Raw genomic sequence first — 24556 nt, 5'->3', positions numbered from 1 at the left:
ATTTCACTGTAGAGATTCTAGCCCTGCTCTCTATACCATATCCAACCCTGCAGTTCCACCACCCACATATGCGATGACATCACCTGGTTTCAATGATGTTTCTAGAGACAAGATCTCTCTCATCATCACTCAATACCTAGGTTTACCTCCACTGTATTCACATCCTACCATACCTTTGTCTGTACATTATTCCTTTAAACTATTTTATCGCCCCCAGAAACTTCCTTTTACTCTCTGCTCTGGTAGCTCTAGGCGACCAATTCTCATAGCTTTTAGCCGTACCATTATCCTACTTCTCCTCTGTTCCTCTGGTGATGTAGAGGTGAATCCAGGCCCTGCAGTACCTGGCTCCACTCCTATTCCCCAGGCGCTCTCTTTTGATGACTTCTGTAACCGTAATAGCCTTGGCTTCATGCATGTTAACATTAGGAGCCTCCTCCCTAAGTTTGTTCTGTTCACTGCTTTAGCACACTCTACCAACCCGGATGTTTTAGCCGTGTCTGAATCCTGGCTTAGAAAGACCACCAAAAATTCAGACATTTTTATCCCCAACTACAATATTTTCAGACAAGATAGAACGGCCAAAGGGGGCGGTGTTGCAATCTACTGCAAAGACTGCCTGCAGAGTTCTGTTATACTATCCAGGTCTGTTCCCAAACAATTTGAACTTCTACTTTTAAAAATCCACCTCTCTAAAAACAAGTCTCTCACCGTTGCCGCCTGCTATAGACCACCCTCTGCCCCCAGCTGTGCTCTGGACACTATATGTGAACTGATTGCCCCCCATCTATCTTCAGAGCTCGTGCTGCTAGGTGACCTAAATTTGAACATGCTCAACACCCCAGCCACCCTACAATCTAAGCTTGATGCCCTCAATCTCACACAAATTATTAATGAACCTACCAGGTACCACCCTAATTCCGTAAACACGGGTACCCTCATAGATATCATCCTAACAAACTTGCCCTCCAAATACACCTCTGCTGTTTTTAACCAAGATCTCAGCGATCACTGCCTCATTGCCTGCATCCGTAATGGGTCAGCGGTCAAACGACCTCCACTCATCACTGTCAAACGCTCCCTGAAACACTTCAGCGAGCAGGCCTTCCTAATTGACCTGGCCGGGGTATCCTGGAAGGATATTGATCTCATCCCGTCAGTAGAGGATGCCTGGTCATTTTTTAAAAATGCCTTCCTCACCATCTTGAATAAGCATGCCCCATTCAAGAAATTTAGAACCAGGAACAGATATAGCCCTTGGTTCTCTCCTGACCTGACTGCCCTTAACCAACAGAAAAACATCCTATGGCGTTCTGCATTAGCATCGAACAGCCCCCGTGATATGCAACTTTTCAGGGAAGCCAGAAACCAATATACACAGGCAGTTAGAACAGCCAAGGCTAGCTTTTTCAAGCAGAAATTTGCTTCCTGCAACACAAATTCAAAAAAGTTCTGGGACACCGTAAAGTCCATGGAGAATAAGAACACCTCCTCCCAGCTTCCAACCGCCCTGAAGATAGGAAACACTGTCACCACCGACAAATCCACTATAATTGAGAATTTCAATAAGCATTTTTCTACGGCTGGCCATGCTTTCCACCTGGCTACCCCTACCCGGGACAACAGCACTGCCCTCCCCTCTGCTACTCGCCCAAGCCTTCCCCATTTCTCTTTCTCCCAAATACAGTCAGCTGATGTTCTTAATGAGCTGCAAAATCTGGACCCTTACAAATCAGCCGGGCTAGATAATCTGGACCCTTTCTTTCTAAAACTATCTGCTGAAATTGTTGCCACCCCTATTACTAGCCTCTTCAACCTCTCTTTCGTGTCGTCTGAGATCCCCAAAGATTGGAAAGCAGCTGCGGTTATCCCCCTCTTCAAAGGGGGGGACACCCTTGACCCTAACTGCTACAGACCTATATCTATCCTACCCTGCCTTTCTAAGGTCTTCGAAAGCCAAGTCAACAAACAGATTACCGACCATTTCGAATCACACCACACCTTCTCCGCTATGCAATCTGGTTTCAGAGCTGGTCATGGGTGCACCTCAGCCACGCTCAAGGTCATAAACGATATCGTAACCGCCATCGATAGGAAACAATACTGTGCAGCCGTATTCATTGACCTGGCCAAGGCTTTTGACTCTGTCAATCACCACATCCTCATTGGCAGACTCGACAGCCTTGGTTTCTCTAATGATTGCCTCGCCTGGTTCACCAACTACTTCTCTGATAGAGTTCAGTGTGTCAAATCGGAGGGTCTGTTGTCCGGGCCTCTGGCAGTCTCTATGGGGGTGCCACAGGGTTCAATTCTTGGACCGACTCTCTTCTCTGTTTACATCAATGATGTCGCTCTTGCTGCTGGTGATTCTCTGATCCACCTCTACGCAGACGACACTATTCTGTATACTTCTGGCCCTTCTTTTGACACTGTGTTAACAACCCTCCAGGCGAGCTTCAATGCCATACAACTCTCCTTCCGTGGCCTCCAACTGCTCTTAAATACAAGTAAAACCAAATGCATGCTCTTCAACCGATCGCTGCCTGCTCCGGCCCGCCTGTCCAACATCACTACTTTGGACGGCTCTGACTTAGAATATGTGGACAACTACAAATACCTAGGTGTCTGGTTAGACTGTAAACTCTCCTTCCAGACCCACATCAAACATCTCCAATCCAAAGTCAAATCTAGAATTGGCTTCCTATTCCGCAACAAAGCATCCTTTACTCATGCTGCCAAACATACCCTTGTAAAACTGACCATCCTACCAATCCTCGACTTCGGTGATGTCATTTACAAAATAGCCTCCAAAACCCTACTCAATAAATTGGATGCAGTCTATCACAGTGCCATCCGTTTTGTCACCAAAGCCCCATATACTACCCACCACTGCGACCTGTACACTCTCGTTGGCTGGCCCTCGCTTCATACTCGTCGCCAAACCCATTGGTTCCAGGTCATCTACAAGACCCTGCTAGGTAAAGTCCCCCCTTATCTCAGCTCGCTGGTCACCATAGCAGCACCTACCCGTAGCACGCGCTCCAGCAGGTATATCTCTCTAGTCACCCCCAAAACCAATTCTTCCTTTGGACGCCTCTCCTTCCAGTTCTCTGCTGCCAATGACTGGAACGAACTACAAAAATCTCTGAAACTGGAAACACCTATCTCCCTCACTAGCTTTAAGCACCAGCTGTCAGAGCAGCTCATAGATTACTGCACCTGTACATAACCCATCTACAATTTAGCCCAAACAACTACCTCTTTACCTACTGTATTTATTTATTAATTTATTTTGCTCCTTTGCACCCCATTATTTCTGTCTCTACTTTGCACTTTCTTCCAATGCAAACCAACCATTCCAGTGTTTTTTTTTAGTTTTTATTTTACTTGCTGTGTTGTACTCACTTCGCCTCCATGGCCTTTTTATATTTTTATTTATTTATACATATATCTGTTTGCCTTCACCCCCCTTATCTCACCTCACTTGCTCACATTGTATATACTGTAGACTTATTTTTTTCACTGTATTATTGACTATATGTTTGTTTTTACTCCATGTGTAACTATGTGTTGTTGTATGTGTCGAACTGCTTTGCTTTATCTTGGCCAGGTCGCAATTGTAAATGAGAACGTGTTCTCAATTTGCCTACCTGGTTAAATAAAGGTTAAATAAATAAAAAAATAAATAAATAAATAAATAAACACTGAGGTCACATAGGACCGTTGGGTTTGGGTTGGAGGTGGACCTTCAGAACATAGTGTCAGATCCCTTCCATCCATGAACAGTTTGCTATTCTGGAGAAGTATGATGTCACCGTGGACCAGGCTATGAGTAGCACACACACACCACACGGACGCACACACATATGTACCGTACGTGCACACACACACCCAACCCCCACACACACCTCTAAGCCCCCTTCTCTCCCCCCGGGTGCAGGAGATGTTGGAGGGCCTGAATAGGTAGTAGGTGTGGTTCCAACAGGTGGTCATAGACAGTGACATCATGCTGAAGAATCACAAGGACAAGTTCAAGAGCAGCCTCGTCTTCTCAGCATAGCAGTTCAGGAAGAGAGATGCACACTGCCTTCCAGGACAACAGCTCAGGTCACCTGCTAGCACACACAGCCATACACAGATAACTTATAGCCATACTTATAGCCATAAATACAGAAGATCACGTACAGATGCACATGAGGGTTGGCGTGAATTCCATTTGAATTCTTCAGAAGATTTAACTACAATTCCAGCTCAAGAATAGAGAAATCCATATTGAAAATTTTGGAATTGTCATTAACTTCCTGAATTGACTGGATTGAAACAGAGTTGGGCCCAACCCTGCTCTACACATGCACAAAGGTTTGAATCTCAGAGACTGTAAGGTATCATAACAGTAGCACCATAGGGATGCTTATGGAGTGATGTCAATGCCAACAGAAATTGTATTTGAATTTTATTATTTTGAATGTGTTAGGATATTGAATTAGAATTTGAAAATTTGTGTTAGGATATTGAATTCAATATTTGTTTATTCGTAATGCACAAATTGAATCATTACATTCCTAATTTGAACTTGTATTTCATGATTTGAAACTGAATTGAATGAATATTGCCTTTTGAAATGTAATTCAATATTCAAATTCAATATTTATATGTTCAGTTTCAATGTGGTAGATATTGCATTCGTTTTCTGGGTATCACATTTACAAACTATCATTTCAAGTTTACCAAAGTTCCATGAATTCATTTTCTCAGATGCATTCAAATTCAGATTCAAAACTGCTCTCAACAACATCGTGGTACTTTGCCAGCCAGGAAGTGTAGAAGTGCAATGATAAATCGAACTCCCTTCCAGCCAATCGCAAAGTAAAACAGGCTACCACCTGACTGTATTAATGGCTGTTGCGTTGACTGTCTTTGCTGGCAGAATAAGCGAGCGTCATCAGTGAGCATTCATATTAGCTGAAAGGAGTCGTCTTAACTCTGTCAAGTTTTAAATCTGTCATACTTTGACCCCTCACAACGCTAAATAGTGGAATGTACTATAGGGGGTAACTTTAGCTAACTAGCTAGAATAGGTTAGAAAAATATGTTGCTAACTGAGCTGCTTGTCAACTGCAATGTAAACTCTTGGGTTAAATAAAACTAAGGGAAACTGTAACACATTGGTTGTTTCATTTTATTTAATCAGAGCAACCAGACCGGCACAAAACAGGCTTCTTATGGAGATAGCTAGCTATGCTAGCAACAGTTTACCCCATACCATGGCCTGCTTAGCCAGCCATGTGTTAACATGCAGCCATGGTTTACCCCTCAGTCTCATACAGTAACATACACTATACACAGTGCATTTGGAAAGTATTCAGACCCATTGACTTTTTCCACATTTTGTTACGTTACAGCCTTATTCTAAAAATTTTTTTTTTTTTTTCTCATCAATCTACACACAATACCCCACAATGACAAAGCTAAAACAGGTTTTTAGAATTGCTTGCAAATTATTTACATAAGTTTTCAGACCCTTTGCTATGAGACTCGAAATTTAGTTCAAGTGCATCCTGTTTCCATTGATCATCCTTGAAATGCTTCTAAAACTTAATTGGAGTCCACCTGTGGTAAATGCAATTGACTGGACATGATTTGGAAAGGCACACACCTGTCTATATAAGGTCCCACAGTTGACAGCGCCTTTCAGAGCAACAACCAAGCCATGAGGTCGAAGGAATTGTCCGTAGAGCTCCGAGACAGGATTGTGTCGAGGCACAGATCTGGGGAAGGGTACCAAAAAATGTCTGGAGCACTGAAGGTCCCCAAGGTCTCCATCATTCTAAAATTGAAGAAGTTTGGAACCACCAAGACTCTCCCTAGAACTGGCCGCCCGGCCAAACTGCCCAAACGGGGGAGAAGGGCCTTGGTCAGGGAGGTGAACAAGAACCCGATGGTACTCTGACAGAGTTCCAGAATTCCTGTGTGGAGATGGGAGAACCTTCCAGAAGGACAACCATCTCTGCATCACTCCAACAATCAGGCCTTTATGTTAGAGTAAAACATGACAGCCAGCTTGGAGTTTGCCAAAAGGCACGTAAAGGACTCTAAGACCATGACAAACAAGATTATCTGGTCTGATGAAACCAAGATTGAACTCTGGCCTGAATGGCAATTATCACGTCTGGAGGAAACCTGGCACCATCCTTATGGTGAAGCATGGTGGTGGCAGCATCATGCTGTGGGGATGTTTTTTAGTGGCAGGGACTGGGAGACAAGTCCGGATCGAGGGAAAGATGAACGGAGCAAAGTACAGAGAGATCCTTGATGAAAACCTGCTCCAGAGTGCTCAGGACCTCAGACTGGGGCGACGGTTCACCTTCCAACAGGACAACGACCCTAAGCACACAGCCAAGACAATGCAGGAGTGGCTTTGGGACAAGTCTCTTAATGTCCTTGAGTGGCCCAGCCAGAGCCCGGACTTGAACCCGATCGAACAACTCTGGAGAGACCTGACAATAGCTGTGCAGCGACACTCCCCATCCAACCTGACAGAGCTTGAGAGGATCTGAAGAGAAGAATGGGAGAAACTCCCCAAATACAGGTGTGCCAAGCTTGTAGCGTCATACCCAAGAAGACTCGAGGCCGAAAACTATTTAATCCATTTTAGAAGAAGACTATAACTAGGGTTGTTGTGATGACGTATTAATGCCACACCAGCGGTCACGGGTCAAATTCCATGTGACTATTCAATCACGGTAATTAGGATTTTTCAAGCTCTAATGCTGCTGATGGTGATTTATAGCCTATCAAACGTGCTAACTGCCTGGTACTCAGCACTCTATTGTCCCTCTAATCACTCTGACGTCAATGCAAATGTATTCGAAAATCTAGTTAAACACTAGTTAAGCCCATTAGCTCATGTTGCGCAACATTTCAATAGGCTATGCAATTGCACGAGAAAACAGAGTGATGGCCTCTATTAAAAAGAGGAGGATCCCATCAGCTTTCTATAGGCTATACCTACTATATTTATTTCTCAACTTTCCTATTATTAAGCACATTGCTTATATTTACAACAGGAGTATAGCCTACCTAGCTGGCATGAAAATAAACCACGTGGAAAGGCGTCCTCCATTTGCTATTTAAGTGAATAGATTACATATATTTTTTCCCATACAGGTGCATGATAATGGTCCATTCTAAATCAAAACAAATTTCACACATATATATATATATACACTGCTCAAAAAAATAAAGGGAACACTTAAACAACACAATGTAACTCCAAGTCAATCACACTTCTGTGAAATCAAACTGTCCACTTAGAAAGCAACACTGATTGACAATAAATTTCACATGCTGTTGTGCAAATGGAATAGACAAAAGGTGGAAATTATAGGCAATTAGCAAGACACCCCCAAAAAAGGAGTGATTCTGCAGGTGGTGATCACAGACCACTTCTCAGTTCCTAAATGACCTCCAGCAGGCCACAAATGTGCATGTGTCAGCATATGGTCTCACAAGGGGTCTGAGGATCTCATCTCGGTACCTATTGGCAGTCAGGCTACCTCTGGCGAGCACATGGAGGGCTGTGCGGCCCCACAAAGAAATGCCACCCCACACCATGACTGACCCATCGCCAAACCGGTCATGCTGGAGGATGTTGCAGGCAGCAGAACGTTCTCCACGGCGTCTCCAGACTCTGTCACGTCTGTCACATGTGCTCATGTAATCAGTGTGAACCTGCTTTCATCTGTGAAGAGCACAGGGCGCCAGTGGCGAATTTGCCAATCTTGGTGTTCTCTGGCAAATGCCAAACGTCCTGCACGGTGTTGGGCTGTAAGCACAACCCCCACCTGTGGACGTCGGGCCCTCATACCACCCTCATGGAGTCTGTTTCTGACCGTTTGAGCAGACACATGCACATTTGTGGCCTGCTGGAGGTCATTTTGCAGGGCGCTGGCAGTGCACCTCCTTGCACAAAGGCGGAGGTAGCGGTCCTGCTGCTGGGTTGTTGCCCTCCTACGGCCTCCTCCACGTCTCCTGATGTACTGGCCTGTCTCCTGGTAGCGCCTCCATGCTCTGGACACTACGCTGACAGACACAGCAAACCTTTTTGCCACAGCTCGCATTGATGTGCCATCCTGGATGAACTGCACTACCTGAGCCACTTGTGTGGGTTGTAGACCCCGTCTCATGCTACCACTAGAGTGAGGGCACCGCCAGCATTCAAAAGTGACCAAAACATCAGGCATTATCAAGTGCTTGTCAAATTGTGAATGAGTGACTGATGTAGTGTCTACGGTACGGCCTGCGCAAAAAAACAGAGCTCACTCCTTTCAAGCGACTTTTTTCTAATCATCTTTAGAGTCGCATCATGCAGCCTTGTATTCAAAATCTCAACATATTGCCCAACGTTTGTAGAACAACTAAAGTAAAATGAATAACTCTAAATTAAGCATATAGGAATACCTATTTCTCTGTTAACCATTCAAATCAAATACATTTTTTAGGGTCACAAAAAAGCAAATGTTATTAAGGGTGTAGGGAAATGCTTGTGTTTCAAGCTCCAACAGTGCAGTAATATCGAACAAGTAATTTCTAACAATTTCAAAACAATACACAGTACACACATCTAAAGGAATGGAATATATAAATATTTGGATGAGCAATGTCAGAGCGGCATAGACTAAAATACAGTAGAATAGAATACAGTATATACATATGAGACGAGTAATACAAAATATGTAAACATTATTAAAGTGACTAGTGTTCCATTATTAAAGTGGCCAGTGATTTCAAGTCTATGTATATAGGGCAGCAGCCTCTAAGGTGCTAGTAATTGCTATTTAACAGACTGATGGCCTTGAGATAGAAGCTGTTTTCCAGTCTCTCTGTCCCAGTTTTGATGCACCTGTACTGACCTCGCCTTCTGGATGATAGCGGGGTGAACAGGCAGTGGCTCGGGTGGTTGTTGTCCTTGATGATCTTTTTGGCTTCCTGTGACATCAGGTGCTGTAGGTGTCCTGGAGGGCAAATAGTTTGTCCCCGGTGATGCGTTGGGCAGACCACACTACCCTCTGGAGAACCCTGCAGTTGCAGGCGGTGCAGTTGCCATACCAGGTGGTGAGTGTTTTAGGTGCCAAACCAAATTTCTTCAGCCTCCGGAGGTTGAAGAGGCGCTATTGTGCCTTCTTCACCACACTGTCTGTGTGGGTGGACTATTTCAGTTTGTCAGTGATGTGTACGCCGAGGAACTTGAAGCTTTCCAGCTTCTCCACTGCGGTCCTGTTGATGTGGATAGGGGGGTGCTCCCTCTGCTGTTTCCTGAAGTCCATGATCAGCTCCTTTGTTCAGGGATGCCAACTAGTCACCTTTCGGCGAAATTCGCCATTTTGAATAAAAAATAGTTGACCTATGTGATTCGTGTAGATCTGATTTGTGTAGTTTGGGAGGGGAGGGGGGCTTTGGATCACTACTGGCTGTAGTAAGCAAATGAGTGATGCGCGTTTGGACCAATACTGGCTGTATCCAAGATCCAAGATCGTTCATATAACAACAGAATGCAGCACGCGACTGAAGAGTGAAGAGACAACCAACTTGCAGCATCAGCGTGCACTCTGGTAAGACAGCGGAGAGTGGAAAGGCACCTATACAGCAGCACGTCCCCTGAACGATAACGAAGAGGTAACGTTAGGTGAGAGGCTTGACCGTGTGCTTCATGAGCTGTAACCGAAAAACAATTGTTAAGTATGTTGCTATAGTAGCTGGATCAAATTCTCCGTTAGCTAGCCAGAGAAATGTTGAGCAACATTAGCCAATTTAACTGATCAAATTATTGAGTTCATGAAAATTTGCTGGCTAATAAAGTCAGACAGCTAACGTTAGGTAGCTAACGTTACGACATCAGATGAGCTAACATTAGTAACCTAACCAATTCGCTATAGTATTAACTGGTATACGACTCCTTGCCGTTCCTCAAGTTATAATGCATTAGTTGCTTACTGGACCCTGGCAATCTGTGTGAAATGTTAACTAGCTAACCATTATCTGCTAACTAATGTATTCCCTCTACAGTATGTGGTTAATTTTCAGAATGAGAGAATTAGATGAAAATTAGGCGTTGCTTGTTAATCAAGTGGATTCAGGGATCAAGTGTACTGAAGCTGGGCCTGGCTTTCCCTCTTTCTCACTTTTTCAATACAGTGGATAAAAAGGGGAAAGCCAGGTGTCCTCTCTGCCTGAAAGAGATCAATTATGCCAACAAAGGGTATCATGTTCTGCTGGCACATTGTAGAACAGATGTCCACAGGCAGAAAGTGTACAATGTAATAATGTGTAGCCCAAATGTATTGCTTTTGTTGTGTTGAACAGTAACACTTGTGTGTGAGTGAGGAGGGATTTATAAAATGTTTTTGCACAGATGTAGCCTTATGCTCTTGATTGATGTCTACTGTAGTGGCCACTATAATAGAGCAAAAATAGAATGTCTGTTTGTTTCATTCTATTTCTACTTTAAGATGTTTTTTCCTAAGTGCAATATTTAGATGTGTGTGGTCACAAGCGTTCAATTATAAAGGCTGTCATGGTAACAAGCGTTCAATTATAAAGGCTGTCATGGTAACAAGTGTTCTATTATAAAGGCTGTCATGGTAAGAAGTGTTCTATTATAAAGACTGTCATGGTAACAAGTGTTCTATTATAAAGGCTGTCATGGTAACAAGCGTTCTATTATAAAGGCTGTCATGGTAACAATTGTTCTATTACAAAGGCTGTCATGGTAACAAGCGTTCTATTATAAAGGCTGTCATGGTAACAAGCGTTCTATTATAAAGGCCGTCATGGTAACAAGTGTTCTATTATAAAGGCTGTCATGGTTACAAGTGTTCTATTATAAAGGCTGTCATGGTAACAAGTGTTCTATTATAAAGGCTGTCATGGTAGCAAGTGTTCTATTATAAAGGCTGTCATGGTAACAAGTGTTCAATTATAAAGGCTGTCATGGTAACAAGTGTTCTATTATAAAGGTTGTCATGGTAACAAGTGTTCTATTATAAAGGCTGTCATGGTAACAAGTGTTCTATTATAAAGGTTGTCATGGCTAACTGCAATATTAGTGTATTGTTTTTTCTCAAAAGTGTCATTTGCAGTAAAGTCTAGGAAACAAATAACATTGGATTGCTTTCTTTACATTTTTTTGTTGTGAGTTAGGTTCACATGAACCACTTTTTATTTTACACACAGAGACTGATCATGTAGATCATATTATTTGTTGTTTAATTAGTTAAAACCTGCATTTCCCCCTAGCAGGGATTTTTTTGCATGTTTCAGTGCAACAACCAAAAAGTCACCTTTTTGGGCCCTCACCAGTTTGCATTCCTGTTCATTTTGTGGACGTTTAGTCCGAGGTTATTACTCCCAGGGCCCTCACCTCCTCCCTGTAGGCTTTCTCGGCATTGTTGGTAATCAGGCCTACTACTGTTGTGTCGTCTGCAAACTTGATCATTTAGTTGTAGGTGTGTGTGGTCATGCAGTCATGGGTGAACAGGGAGTACAGGAGGGGGCTGAGCATGCAACCTTGTGGGGCTCCTGTGTTGAGTATCAGCAAAGTGGAGGTGTTGTTTCCTACCTTCACCACCTGGGGGCGGCCTGTCAGGAAGTCTAGAACCCAGTTGCACAGGGCGGGGTTTAGACCCAGGACCCCGAGCTTAATGATGAGGGTACTATGGAGCGTACTATGGTGTTGAATGCTGAGCTATAGTCAATGAACAGCATTTTTACATAGGTATTCCTCTTGTCCAGATGGGATAGGGCAGTGTGCAGTGCGATGCCGATTGCATCGTTTGTGGATCTATTGGGGCCGAAAGCAAATTGCTGTGGGTCTAGGGTGTCAGGTAAGGTAAGGTAGAGGAGATATGATCCTTGACTAGTCTCTGAAAGCACTTCATCATGATAGAAGTGAGTACTACGCGGCGGTAGTCATTTAATTCCGTTACCTTTGCTTTCTTGTGTACAGGAACAGTGGTGGACATCTTGAAGCATGTGGGGACAGCAGACTGGGATAGGGAGAGATTGAATATGTCCGTAAACACTCCATCCAGCTGGTCTGCGAATGCTCTGAGGACGCGGCTAGGGTTGCCATCTGGGCCGGCAGCCTTGCGAGGGTTAACACCCTCAAATGTCTTACTCTCGTCGGCCACGGAGAAGGAGAGCCCACAGTCCTTGGTAGCTGGCCGTGTTGGTGGCACTGTGTTATCCTCTAAGCACGCGAAAAAGGTGTTTAGCTTATCCAGAAGCAAGACGTCTATGTCCGCGACGTGGCTGGTTTTTACCTTTGTAGTCTGTGATTGTCTGCAGACCCTGCCACATACATCTCGTGTCTGAGCCGTTGAATATGCTACTCTACTTTGTCTCTGTACTGACATTTTGCCTGTTTGATAGCCTTATGGAGGGAATAACTACACTGTTTGTATTTGGCCGTATTCCCAGACACCTTGCCATGGTTAAATGTGGTGGTTCACGCTTTCAGTTTTGTGCAAATGCTGCCATCTATCCAAGGTTTTTGGTTTGGGTATGTTTTAATAGTCACAGTGGGTACAACATCTCCTATACATTTCCTGATAAACTCAGTCACCATATCTGTGTGTTCGTTGATGTTGGTCTCACAGGCTACCAGAAACATATCCCAGTCCGCGTGATCAAAGCAATCTTGAAGCATGGATTCCGATTGGCCAGACCAGCGTTGAATAGTCCTTAGCACGGGTACTTCCAGTTTGAGTTTCTGCCTACAGGAAGGGAGGATGAAAATGGAGTCATGATCAGATTTACCGAAGGGAGGGCGGGGGAGGGCCTTGTAAGCATTTCGAAAAGCTGTGTAATAGTGGTCCAATGATTTCTCAGAGCGAGTGCTACAGTCAATGTGCTGGTAGAACTTTGGTAGCGTTTTCCTCAGATTAGCTTTTTTTCCACAGATTAGCTACAATAAATGCGGCCTTAGGATATGTGGTTTCCAGTTTGCATAGAGTCCAGTGAAGTTCTTTGAGGGCCGTAGGTGTGAGGGCCCTCCATGCTTCATGGTGGGAACCACACATGCAGAGATCATCCATTCACCTACTCTACGTCTACAAAAGATGTACAACAGAACACACACACAGGCTCAGTTTTGATAGTGCAACTCTAAGTAATAGTACAGATGACAAGTGATCATGCCTACTGCACATCTTACTGTAGAAAGTATTGTTGATAAAAAGTCTAAGTTGGAACTGTTGCTGTTAAAATACAATAACTATTTGTTTATTCAGAACTGGAATATACTGATTGATCAAATCACACAGGTTGAATTTTTTAACAAGCATGTCTATTCTGGACTCTGGTTTTGACAGTGCAACATGGAGGTCATGCTCAGCATCGAGTCTGTTTCTGTACTTGTTTTTTTAAGTATACCTGACTCGCATAGGTATGTGGTGCCAAACTGGTTGAGAACATCTACTGCTTTCTCAGTCAGGCAGGAGACCACTTCCTGCTGTAGATCAACAACCCAGAACTGTGTGAGTGGGTTTGCCTCTAAAAGCATCTTGCTTCAGTTTATTCCAGTTCAGAATAAAAAAAATGTTACTTGTATTTTAACAGCAACAGTTGCAAACAATAATTTCTACAGTAAGATGTACAGTAGGCCTGATCATTTTTCATCTTCATCTGTATAACTGTTACTTACGGTTGCTACTGTAGCTTGCTTTGGCTAACGTTAGCTATTAGATGTGTACAAGGTCAGGGGATTGTTTGAAAGAGAAACGCGCATCTACTAGTATGAGAGATAGTACTCCCTTATTTCTGCATACCATCACCTGTTATAAAATGACAACAATGCCTTGCTAGCTGACTTACTTTACCACCATCGGCGCAATGTTTCCTGAAGCATTCTTCCCTGTTCTGAAAGAACTCCCTGGGTTTACTGTGGATGCTGTGGATGTTTGGTCAGAACGTGTCGTTTTATTAATTTGTTCATTTTGAGAGACTCATTACAAAGCACTTCCCCGCACAAAACACATTGTGGGCATTCCTCATTATTTCCCAAAGTGTGTATGAAACCAAGAGAGAGAAACTCATCGCTGTATTTGCGTTTTATGACGATTGAGCTCAGTCAGAACTTGTGGCTAGCTTGAGTCCATTTGATGACAGTGGTGAGTGATGGCGAGTGGGAATGACAAGTCAGTGGCTGACAGCACATCATCTGCTGCTGAACGACAGCGCAGCAGCGTGTGGGTCACGGAGTGATCTTCAAGAAAACGGCAAACTGACAAACTGAGCAGAGATCACTGCTAAGCAGAGAGTGCACTGAACAGTGAGCGCATTTGCACTTGGACAAATCAATTCCAGTAATGAATTATACATTTGCTCTGACAAGTTGCTACCCACCATGGGTTGTGACCCATACTTTAAGAAAGGATGGTCTGTACATCTGACCAAAATGTAATCATTTAATGGTGTAGATGTTGGAGGATGTCAAAAAAGATTTGCCCACTTTAAACTGAGTTGGAGTCTGCTGGCTTCTTTCTTTGTCTGCTAAACAAACTCTAGGAGGCAGGGCACTGCCTGGTTGCCAACAAACAGTGTACATATGTTACTGTATGAGACTGAGGGGTAAACCATGGCTACATGTTAGAAACATCTGGATCTGGCTAACCAGGCCATGGTATTGTGTAAACTGCTGCTAGCATAGCTAGCTACCTCCACAAGAAGCCTGTTTTTGGTTTTTGGGCTGTTATGGTTGGTCTGATAAACGAAAATGTAACATCAATCAATGTATCACACTTTGTCTTAGTTAGAATAGGTCAAAACTAAAACGAACTAACCCCCCACTGTATCCTGCATTCCACTAATTAGCGTTGCGAGTAATCAAAGCATGACGGACAGTTAAACTTACCGTTGACAGTGGTGGTACAGTGGCATCGCATGGCATTGTGCTTGATCATGTGTAGCCTATTATCAAATAAGAGACCTTTCTTAAAAGAGTTGGTTAAAATGACTGCTTATTGCTCAATACTGTCTCTTGCTTCTTCTGCCAGTAAAAACAGTCGATGCAATGGCCATTAATGAGGTCAGGTGGTAGCCTTAGTTACTTCGGAATTGTCTGGAAGGGAGTCAGATTTATCCTTGTTCTTCTACTTTTCCTGGCTGGCAAAGTACCAGGATGATGTTTTAGAGCCGTTTTGAATCTGAATTTAGAAATTGAATTTTAAAACTGAATGCAATATTCATTTAATTCAGTTTCAAATCATGAAATACAAGTTCAATTTAGGATGCATTTGTGCATTCCGAATTCATTTTGTGCATTACAAATACAAAATATTGAATAAAAATTCAATGTCCTAACACAAATTCAAAATTATAAAATTTGAATTAAATATCCTAAAACAAATTATAAATTATAAAATAAAATTTTAATTTATTTTGAAATCGCTCCATTGATGCTGTGTGTGTGTGTGTGTGTGTGTGTGTGTGTGTGTGTGTGTGTGTGTGTGTGTGTGTGTGTGTGTGTGTGTGTGTGAAGCTGGGTTGTCTTGGTTGACTGATCCTCCCAGCTGGTCCATGACCCCCCACAGCCCCCTCCAGACATGTTCTCTGTTCATTTCTGTAAGAAGTGTTGACAAGCTGAATGTGCTGAGCTGTCTGTTTATACTACTTGCACACAGCTTGGACATCCATGCATATCCCACAAGACATGCCATTAGAGGTCTCTTTACAATCCCCAAGTCCAGAACAGACTATGGGAGGTGTGTAACGATCGTCGTAATCCTCCTCCTCGGACGAGGAGGAGAGGCGAGAAGGATCAGACCAATATGCAGAGTGGTTAGTGTTCATATTTAATGAAAATAGAATGAACACTTAACATACAAAACAACAAACGTGACAAACCGCAAACAGTCCCGTGTGGTACAAACACAGACACGCGATACAACCACCCACAGCAACCACGTGAATCACAGGCTGCCTAAGTATGATTCTCAATCAGGGACAACGATTGACAGCTGTCTCTGATTGAGAATCATACCCGGCCGAACACAAACAACCCAACAAGAAAATAACACCTCGACAACCCACCCCAACTCACGCCCTGACCAACTAAATAAACACAAGAAAAAGGAAAAACAGGTCAGGAACGTGACAAGGTGCACAGTACTGCATAGAACCATTACTACATGAAACTCTATTCCACATCTGGTAACTGATGCAAGCAGTAGAATCAAATGTAAAAAACTGTGTAAAAATACACCTTATGGAACCGTGGGGACTGTGAAGAGACACATACAAAGGTACAGACACACACATACGCACCCAAGCGCTAGCACACGCACTCTACACACATCTACATTACTGATAATGGGCCTCTGTACGCCTATGTAGATAATCCATAAAAAATCTTCCGTTTCCAGCTACAATAGTCATTTACGACATAAAAATGTCTACACTGTATTTCTGATCAATTTGATGTTATTTTAATGGTAAAAAAAAAAATGATTTTCTTTCAAAACGAGGACATTTCTAAGTGTCCCTAAACTTTTGAACGGTAGTGTACATTTGAGTCATTTAGCTCACTCAAGTTTTAGAAAAATATAGACATTTCAAGTGTTATATTATTGTCGATGTACAATGTTGTAACAATGTGCAAATCGATAAATAAACAAATATAGGTTGTATTTACAATTGTGTTTGTGCTCCACTAGTTGCCCTTTTATTGTTTCAACTCTCTCAATTCAATTCAAGGGGCTTTAATGTTATGGTTATATGTTTACATTGCCAAAGCAAGTGATATAGAAAGAGGCAAAAGTGAGATAAAACAATAAAAAATTAACAGTAAACATTACACTCACGAAAGTTCCAAAAGAATAAAGACATTTCAAATGTCATGTTATGTCTGTATACCGTGTTGTAACGATGTGCTAATAGTGAAAGTAATAAAAAGGGTAAATAAATAAATATGGGTTGTATTTACAATGTTTTTTGTTCTTCACTGGTTGCCCTTTTCTTGTGGCAACAGGTCGCATCTTGCTGCTGTGATTGCACACTGTGGTATTTCACCCAATAGAAATGGGAGTTTATCAAAATTGGATTTGTTTTCAAATTCTTTGTGGGTCTGTGTAATCTGAGGGAAATATGTGTCTCTAATATGGTCATACATTTGGCAGGAGGTTAGGAAGTGCAGCTCAGTTTCCACCTTATTTTGTGGGCAGTGTGCACATAGCCTGTCTTTTCTTGAGAACCAGGTCTGCCTTCGGAGACCTTTCTCAATAGCAAGGCTATGCTCACTGTCGTGACTCTACTCTCATTAATCTGATGACTTATTTATTTAATCCCCTAACGATGTTTAATTGTTACCCGATTTAAATTAATCATGTAACAATTAACTCATTATGAATTTGGGGCTCCACAAAGAGGTTGTTTAAAGAGTCACCATCTCCCAAATTAAACTCTATAATGTCTTTACCTATCACATCCATAAAACAGTCAACATATTAATCATAACCTCTTATAATATCATCATCCTTAGAAGTCTTAACCTCATGCATCTGCAAAAACCCCAGCCTTACTCATGATTCAGGACTACACCAATTGGTTAAATAATTTCTTTACTAACTAACTAATTGAGAAACAGAATAACATACACACTCACTTAATACATGAGAAGAAGGTCCCTGGCGGACTGACAATGTGACAGCTTGTTACCACAGAGATGGGGGGTGGAGAAAAAGGGACACTTATCGTGGATACATTTTAGAACTATTCTCACATGAATCATATGCTTTGCACACGAACCGCTGCCCAATTGGAATAAGAAATCATGAATGTATTTACATGTGTATGCCTTTGTTCACCATTTATCTCTGTCAGAACCAGTCCTTCTTAGGAAGGATGTGGGTTGGCATTTCAGCTGCACGGTGGTAATGCTCTGATTGTCCAAAAGGGTCCGGACCCGTCTTTTCTACTGTTGTTCACTCTGGAAGATAGCCAGCCATATCGATGGTTCCCATTGGTGATGATAGTCGGAGAATACAGTGATTTGAGACTCGTAGTAGGATAGTCTTACCTAGATTAGCTTTACTCGATATCCGACAAAAGAACAGCTAACCAGCAGTACCTGTGATTGTCTTGAAGGCGAGCCTCTCGCCCACACCTCGTGCCAATTACTCAGGGTTCAGGATTCAGACCACTTCACACGCACAGCTACCACCCGGCAATGTCCGGTCTAAAGGAAGGTGAGTTTATTTCTTCACCTCTTGTTGAGGTTTAAAGTTCCAACCATTTCAAATGTGTAGCTCCCGTTTCCTGATCTCTGAGATTCAGCGTTTAAACCACTTTAGACGTGGGCTGCAACTCCCCGTCTTTCATGGTCTAATGTTAATCTCTGTGGGCAATCCATTTATGCACTCTGGCCGAAGGGGGCGGCTCCATCAGGCTGATACGCTCTCTGACCTCAATCGGGGCGTGGCTACTTACTGTGGAAAGGATATTCAATTGCAGGAAACAGCAGAGGGAGCCCCCTCCCCCCTCATCCACATCGACGGGACAGTAGTGGAGAAGGTGGAAAGTTTTAAGTTCCTCGGCGTACACATCACGTACAAACTGGAATGGTCCACCCACTCAGACAGTGTGGTGAAGAAGGCGCAATAGCGCCTCTTCAACCTCAGGAGGCTGAATAAATTTGACCTTGTTACCTAAAACACTCACTAACTGTTACAGATGCACAATCGAGCGCATCCTGTTGGGCTGTATCACCACCTGGTACGGCAACTGCACTGCCCTCAACCGCAAGGCTCTCCAGAGGGTTAGTGCGGTCTGCACAACGCATCACCGGGGGCAAACTACCTGCCCTCCAGGACACCAACAGCATCCGATGTCACAGGACGGCCAAAAAGATCATCAAGGACAACAACCACCCGAGCCACTGCCTGTACACCCCGCTATCATCCAGAAGGGGAGGTCTGTCGAGGTGCATCAAAGCTTCAAAAGACCATCAAGGCCATCAGACTGTTAAACAGCCATCACTAACATAGAGTGGCTGCTGCCAACATACAGACTCAAATCTCTGGCCACTTTAATAAATGGACTTAATAAAGGTATCACCAGTCACTTTAAAAACCACCACTTTAATGTTTACATGTCCTACACATTACTCATCTCAAATGTATAATACTGTATTCTATACAGTATTCTATCGCTCATCCATATATTTATATGTACATATTCTTATTCGTCCCTTTACATTTCGGTGTGTATAAGGTAGTTGTTGTGAATTTGTTAGATTACTTGTTAGATATTACTGCATTGTCAGAACTAGTTGCACAAGCATTTCGCTACACTCGCATTAACATCTGCTAACCATGTGTATTTGACCAATAAGATTTGATTTGCCAGTTCTCTTATGCCTCCTAAAATCACATTCCTATCTTAACAAAAATACTTGCATTCGTCCATTCCGTTTTTAATGACATCACAAAATAAGTCCAATATGACATTAGTTTTCTATAGATCCCCACTCACTATTCACATCATTCTTATTATAGAATTATTGTTCCAGCATCCACTTTTGAACGTGTTATAGTTTTGAATGTTAAAGCCTGTTAACAAAGACTATCCTCTGATGGATTTTACGGGAGGGGGAGAAAGAGCCCCATTCACCTGGATTTTACAACAGGGTGTGAACTGTCAACCCGGCCCAGTTCCCTCCTCGTCTCTTCTGTGGGTGAGATTGTCAACCATTGCTGAGCTGATCTAACCCATTGTGATCCTCACAGGACAGTCATGACATCACCATGGCCTGTACACAGTCAAAGCTTTCCTTCGTTTTGGGCCAGTCACAGTGGTCAGGTATTCTGCCACCGTGTGCTCTCTGTTTAGGGCCAAATAGCATTCTAGTTTGCTCAGTTTTTTTGTTAATTCTTTCCAATGTGCCAAGTAATTATCTTTTTGTTCTCTCGAGTCTAATTGTGTTGTTGTCCTGGGGCTCTGTGGGGTCTGTTTTGTGTTTGTGAACAGAGCTCCAGGACCAGCTTGCTTAGTGGGCTCTTCTCCAGGTTCATCTCTCTGTAGGAGATGGTTTTGTTATGGAAGGTTTGGGAATCGTTTCCTTTTAGGTGGTTGTAGAATTTAACGTCTCTTTTCTGGATTTTGATAATTGGCGGGTATCTCTCTCTCTCTTTCTCACTCCCTCTCTATTCTTCCTTCTCATTCACTCTCTGTAGTGTATAGATGTGTGGATCAGAGAAGTATCAGAACCAGTTGTTTATGGGGATCGTCCCCCATTCTGACTGTGCCATCATTCATCCTTCCTTTTATTTATTATGTCATTTCCGGTTTCCATAAAAGTGGATTTGAAATCGTTGCTACTCCACACACACACGTGTGTGCACATAATTCTATGACTCAAAACAAAGACACAGCGTACCAAACTGTACCAAAGACGACAAACCATTGTCCTACTTTTCCTTTACCTCCCTCTCATCCCTTTGCTCCACTCCCTGGATCCTCTCCTCTCTCACTATGGTTTATGTGAGCACAAAGAGAGACATGTGATGTCTTGTTGTTTTTGTCATGACAAAGTTACATTTCCTTCCCATCTCTCCTTCTGGCTCTCACACTACTTTCTCTCACCAGATCTGAATCAAAACTTTTACACTTTCAACACATCTAAGAATGTGAACCACTCCCCTCGTCCTCACTGTGGGGAAGTTGTGCACGTTACATTGTGCACCTTAGCACTGTCAAATTCATCACTTCAAGTTCCACAAAGTCACCTCACTTTGTGTATTCACAATTCTATTCTATCTTTCTTCTTCTTTTATCCCCACAATTCTATTTTGCGGTTCTATTCCAGAACTCATTGAAGGTTGTTTCTCTCACCTCAGCCTTCCCTTCCCTTCTGCTCAGAACTAGTTGAGAAGAGAACGGGGTGAATGTTTGGAAGATGAAAACAATGGTTGTGAATGTAGCACTGGGCAGGTTAATGTGGCCAGGATGGAGCCTTTGTCCTCTGGGACATTAGTATTCAGGTCCAGACCACCACCACACACAAGCACACATACACACACGCTACAATAATATCCCAGTCATTTGGGTTAGCCACATCACATTCATTCTTTGTGTGAAGGGCACATCACAGTCAAAGATAAAAGGAGTTAACTGGTCTGATGGTTTTGTATAGAGACGATATCAATATCTCATCAAAAATACTTATCTCTGTCTGTGAATAGTATATAAATAAAGACCATCAACCTCCCATAAGCGGGGTGTACACTACACGGTTTTCGGTAAGATGTAGCTGTCCCAGACAAGTTTTTGAGATAGGAGACAAAATCCCCATGTCGTTGCCTTCTTGGCGGACGTCACCGACGCTCGTTTAATGTGAGCGGGTCAGAGACACAATCTGATGGCTAGCGATCCTGTCTTTGAGCACTCCCAAACGTCCTGATACTTTCAAACGTTACATTTTATCGGCACAAAATCTGCAATGCTCTTGTAATGTGAGATGTGCAATGACAAGTTTGGAGAACGGTGATCAGTAATAGCCAATGAGTGTTTGCCATAGAAGAAGCCAATGATAATGATGTACCGCATCACCCAGAATGTGTGGACTCTCAAGCAGGAGCGATGATTACTAGTATGTGTTTGTACTTGCCTTTAACCAAAGCCAAAGGCAAGTAATCGTTACAGTTTGTAAGTTCACAAGCGATGTTGATTAAAAACGACAGGAAAGACAGTCGTTTTAATACGAGGGGCTCAGCGATGTTAGGATTTGGAAAGTCGTGTACGCCTGGCAATAGCCTTAGAAAGCACTAGGCAGGGGCCTCCCGGGTGGCGCAGTGGTCTAGGGCACTGCATCGCAGCGCTAGCTGCGCCACCAGAGTCTCTGGGTTCGCGCCCAGGCTCTGTCGCAGCCGGCCGCGGCCGGGAGGCCCGTGGGGCGACGCACAATTTGCCCAGCGTCGTCCGGGTTAGAGAGGGTTTGGCCGGTAGGGATATCCTTGTCTCATCGCGCTCTAGCGACTCCTGTGGCAGGCCGGCGGCAGTGCGCGCTAGCCAAGGGGGCCAGGTGCACGGTGTTTCCTCCGACACATTGGTGCGGCTGGCTTCCGGGTTGGAGGCACGCTGTGTTAAGAAGCAGTGCGGCTTGGTTGGGTTGTGCTTCGGAGGACGTATGGCTTTCGACCTTCGTCTCTCCCGAGCCCGTACGGGAGTTGTAGCGATGAGACAAGATAGTAATTACTAGCGATTGGATACCACGAAAAGGGGGTAACATTTAGAAAAAGAAAAGAAAGCACTAGGCAACTCAAGTCTGATCCCAGACCTGTCCTGTTTGGCGTGACAATGACCATAGGAGTCAGCAAGACAGATCAAACAGACCTGGGACCAGTAGAAAAAAAGGAGGAAGGGAAGCGCTATAGACACAATAGTAGATGTTGGTAGACCGAAGGTGCACTTTGGTAAAAGGGGTGGTCATCAAAAAGAGAGGACCACCAAGGCACTCTTCATATAATTAATTAAAATGCCTTTATTTGTATGGAAATGGACACAAAGATTAAAAACTCTGAACTGTTTTTAATCTTGGCCTTCGTCAGGGAGACCTGGGACCAGCCCAATGCCACACGTACAGTATAGAGATCTCTCCATCCAGGATCCTGTTATGGAATAAAGCTGTTATTCCTTCATTACATCTCCAGTCACTCTACTGCAGTACCATTGTGGCTGTAACAATAGAAGCAGGAAGGAAGCTCAGTGAAGGGTCTAATTGAAAGCAGATAAGAGGCTGTGGTACAATGGTGGTGGTGGTGGTGGGTCTGTCTGTCTGAAGCTGAACGTCCTGCCTGGGAGTATAGAAGCTTAGAAGTGAGGCTGGGGCTGAGGCTGGGGGGACCCCGTCGAAGGGCAGTCTGTGTGGTGGTGAGCGACTTAGCAGGGGCCCAGTCTGGGAAGTGGAAGAGAAGGGGGGGTTTTGTGTGTGTAGATCAAATATCTCCTAAATCAAAGCTGTCGTGTGACAGAGCGGGGCGGGGGGGCTGTGGGAGATTGAGGGCTTTGTGGGTATCTGGCAGGGTCCGACTGGGGGACCTGGGACCCCAGCCAAACCCTCAAACCCTCTTTCCTGCTCTCTGTCTCTCTCAGCAAGAGGAAAAATAACAATATGGGGATGAGGTAGTTGGGTATGCTATTTACACCTCTCTCTCTTCCTCTCAATTCCATTTCAATTTAAGGGGTTTTATTGGCATGGGTAACACGTTTACATTTGCAAGCAAGTGAAATAGATAATAAACAAAAGTGTAATAAACAAAATAATAGACATTTCAAATGTCATTATATCTCCCTCTCCTCCCTCTCCGGCCTCTAGGTCATCAGACTGCTGATTATCCCGCACACCTGTCACCATCGTGTCACCCACCCGCACCTCATGACCCTCACCTCCTTGATTATCTTCCCTCTATCTGTCACTCCCCTTGGTTCTTTCCACAGGTGTTATTGACTCTGTTTTCATGTCGGTGCGCTGTTTGTGTTTTGTGTTTTGTTTATTTATTAAAACACTCACTCCTCACTCCTCCACTCCTTCCTCACTACTTGCTTCCCAACTTTTTATTTATTTTTATTTCACTTTTATTTAACCAGATAGGCCAGTTGAGAACAAGTTCTCTTTTGCAACTGCGACCTGGCCAAGATAAAGCAAAGCAGTGTGACAAAAACAACACAGAGTTACACACAAACAAATGTACAGTCAATAACACAATAGAAAAATCTATGTACAGTGTGTGCAAATGTAGAAGAGTAGGGAGGAAGGCAATAAATAGGCCATAGAGGTGAAATAATGACAATTTAGCATTAACACTGGAGTGATGTGCAGATGATGGTATGCAAGTAGAGATACTGGGGTGCAAAAGAGCAAGAGGAAAAATAACAATATGGGGATGAGGTAGTTGGGTATGCTATTTACAGATTGGCTGTGTACAGGTACAATGATCGGTAAGCTGCTCTGACAGCTGATGCTTAAAGTTAGAAAGGGAGATAATAGACTCCAGCCTCAGTGATTTTTGCAATTCGTTCCAGTCATTGGCAGCAGAGAACTGGAAGGAAAGGCGGCCAAAGTAAGTGTTTGCTTTGGGGATGACCAGTGAAATATACCTGCTGGAGCGTGTGCGACTCAGCGCACTCATTACAAAATAGTTAAAGGACAAAAGGGAAAATAAATCAACATAAATATAGGTTGTATTTACAATGGTGTTTGTTCTTCACTGGTTGCCCTTGTGGCAGCAGGTCACAAGTATTGCTGTGATGGCACACTGTGGTATTTCACCCAAAAGATATGTGAGTTTTCTTTTTTTTAATGAATAATTTGTGGGTGTTTAATCTACGGGATATATGTGTCATTAATATGGTCATACATTTGGCAGGAGGTTAGGAAGTGCAGCTCAGTTTCCACCTCATTTTGTGGGCAGTGTGCACATAGTCTCTCTTCTCTTGAGAGCCAGGTCTGCCTTCGGTGGCCTTTCTCAATAGCAAGGCTATGCTCACTGAGTCTGTACATGGT

At 43.4% G+C, this 24556-nt stretch overlaps 1 pseudogene; it reads left to right on the top strand.

Annotated features, from left to right (window-relative positions):
- LOC129835426 (dynein axonemal heavy chain 2-like) overlaps positions 1-24556 on the top strand; it is a 214451-nt pseudogene that overhangs the window by 75712 nt on the left and 114183 nt on the right.

The sequence above is a fragment of the Salvelinus fontinalis genome, chromosome 36 (assembly GCF_029448725.1).
Source record: "Salvelinus fontinalis isolate EN_2023a chromosome 36, ASM2944872v1, whole genome shotgun sequence".
In the NCBI taxonomy this organism is placed as follows: domain Eukaryota; kingdom Metazoa; phylum Chordata; class Actinopteri; order Salmoniformes; family Salmonidae; genus Salvelinus; species Salvelinus fontinalis.
Note: the sequence above shows the minus strand (reverse complement) of the source record. Positions and strands in the feature narration are given on the sequence as shown.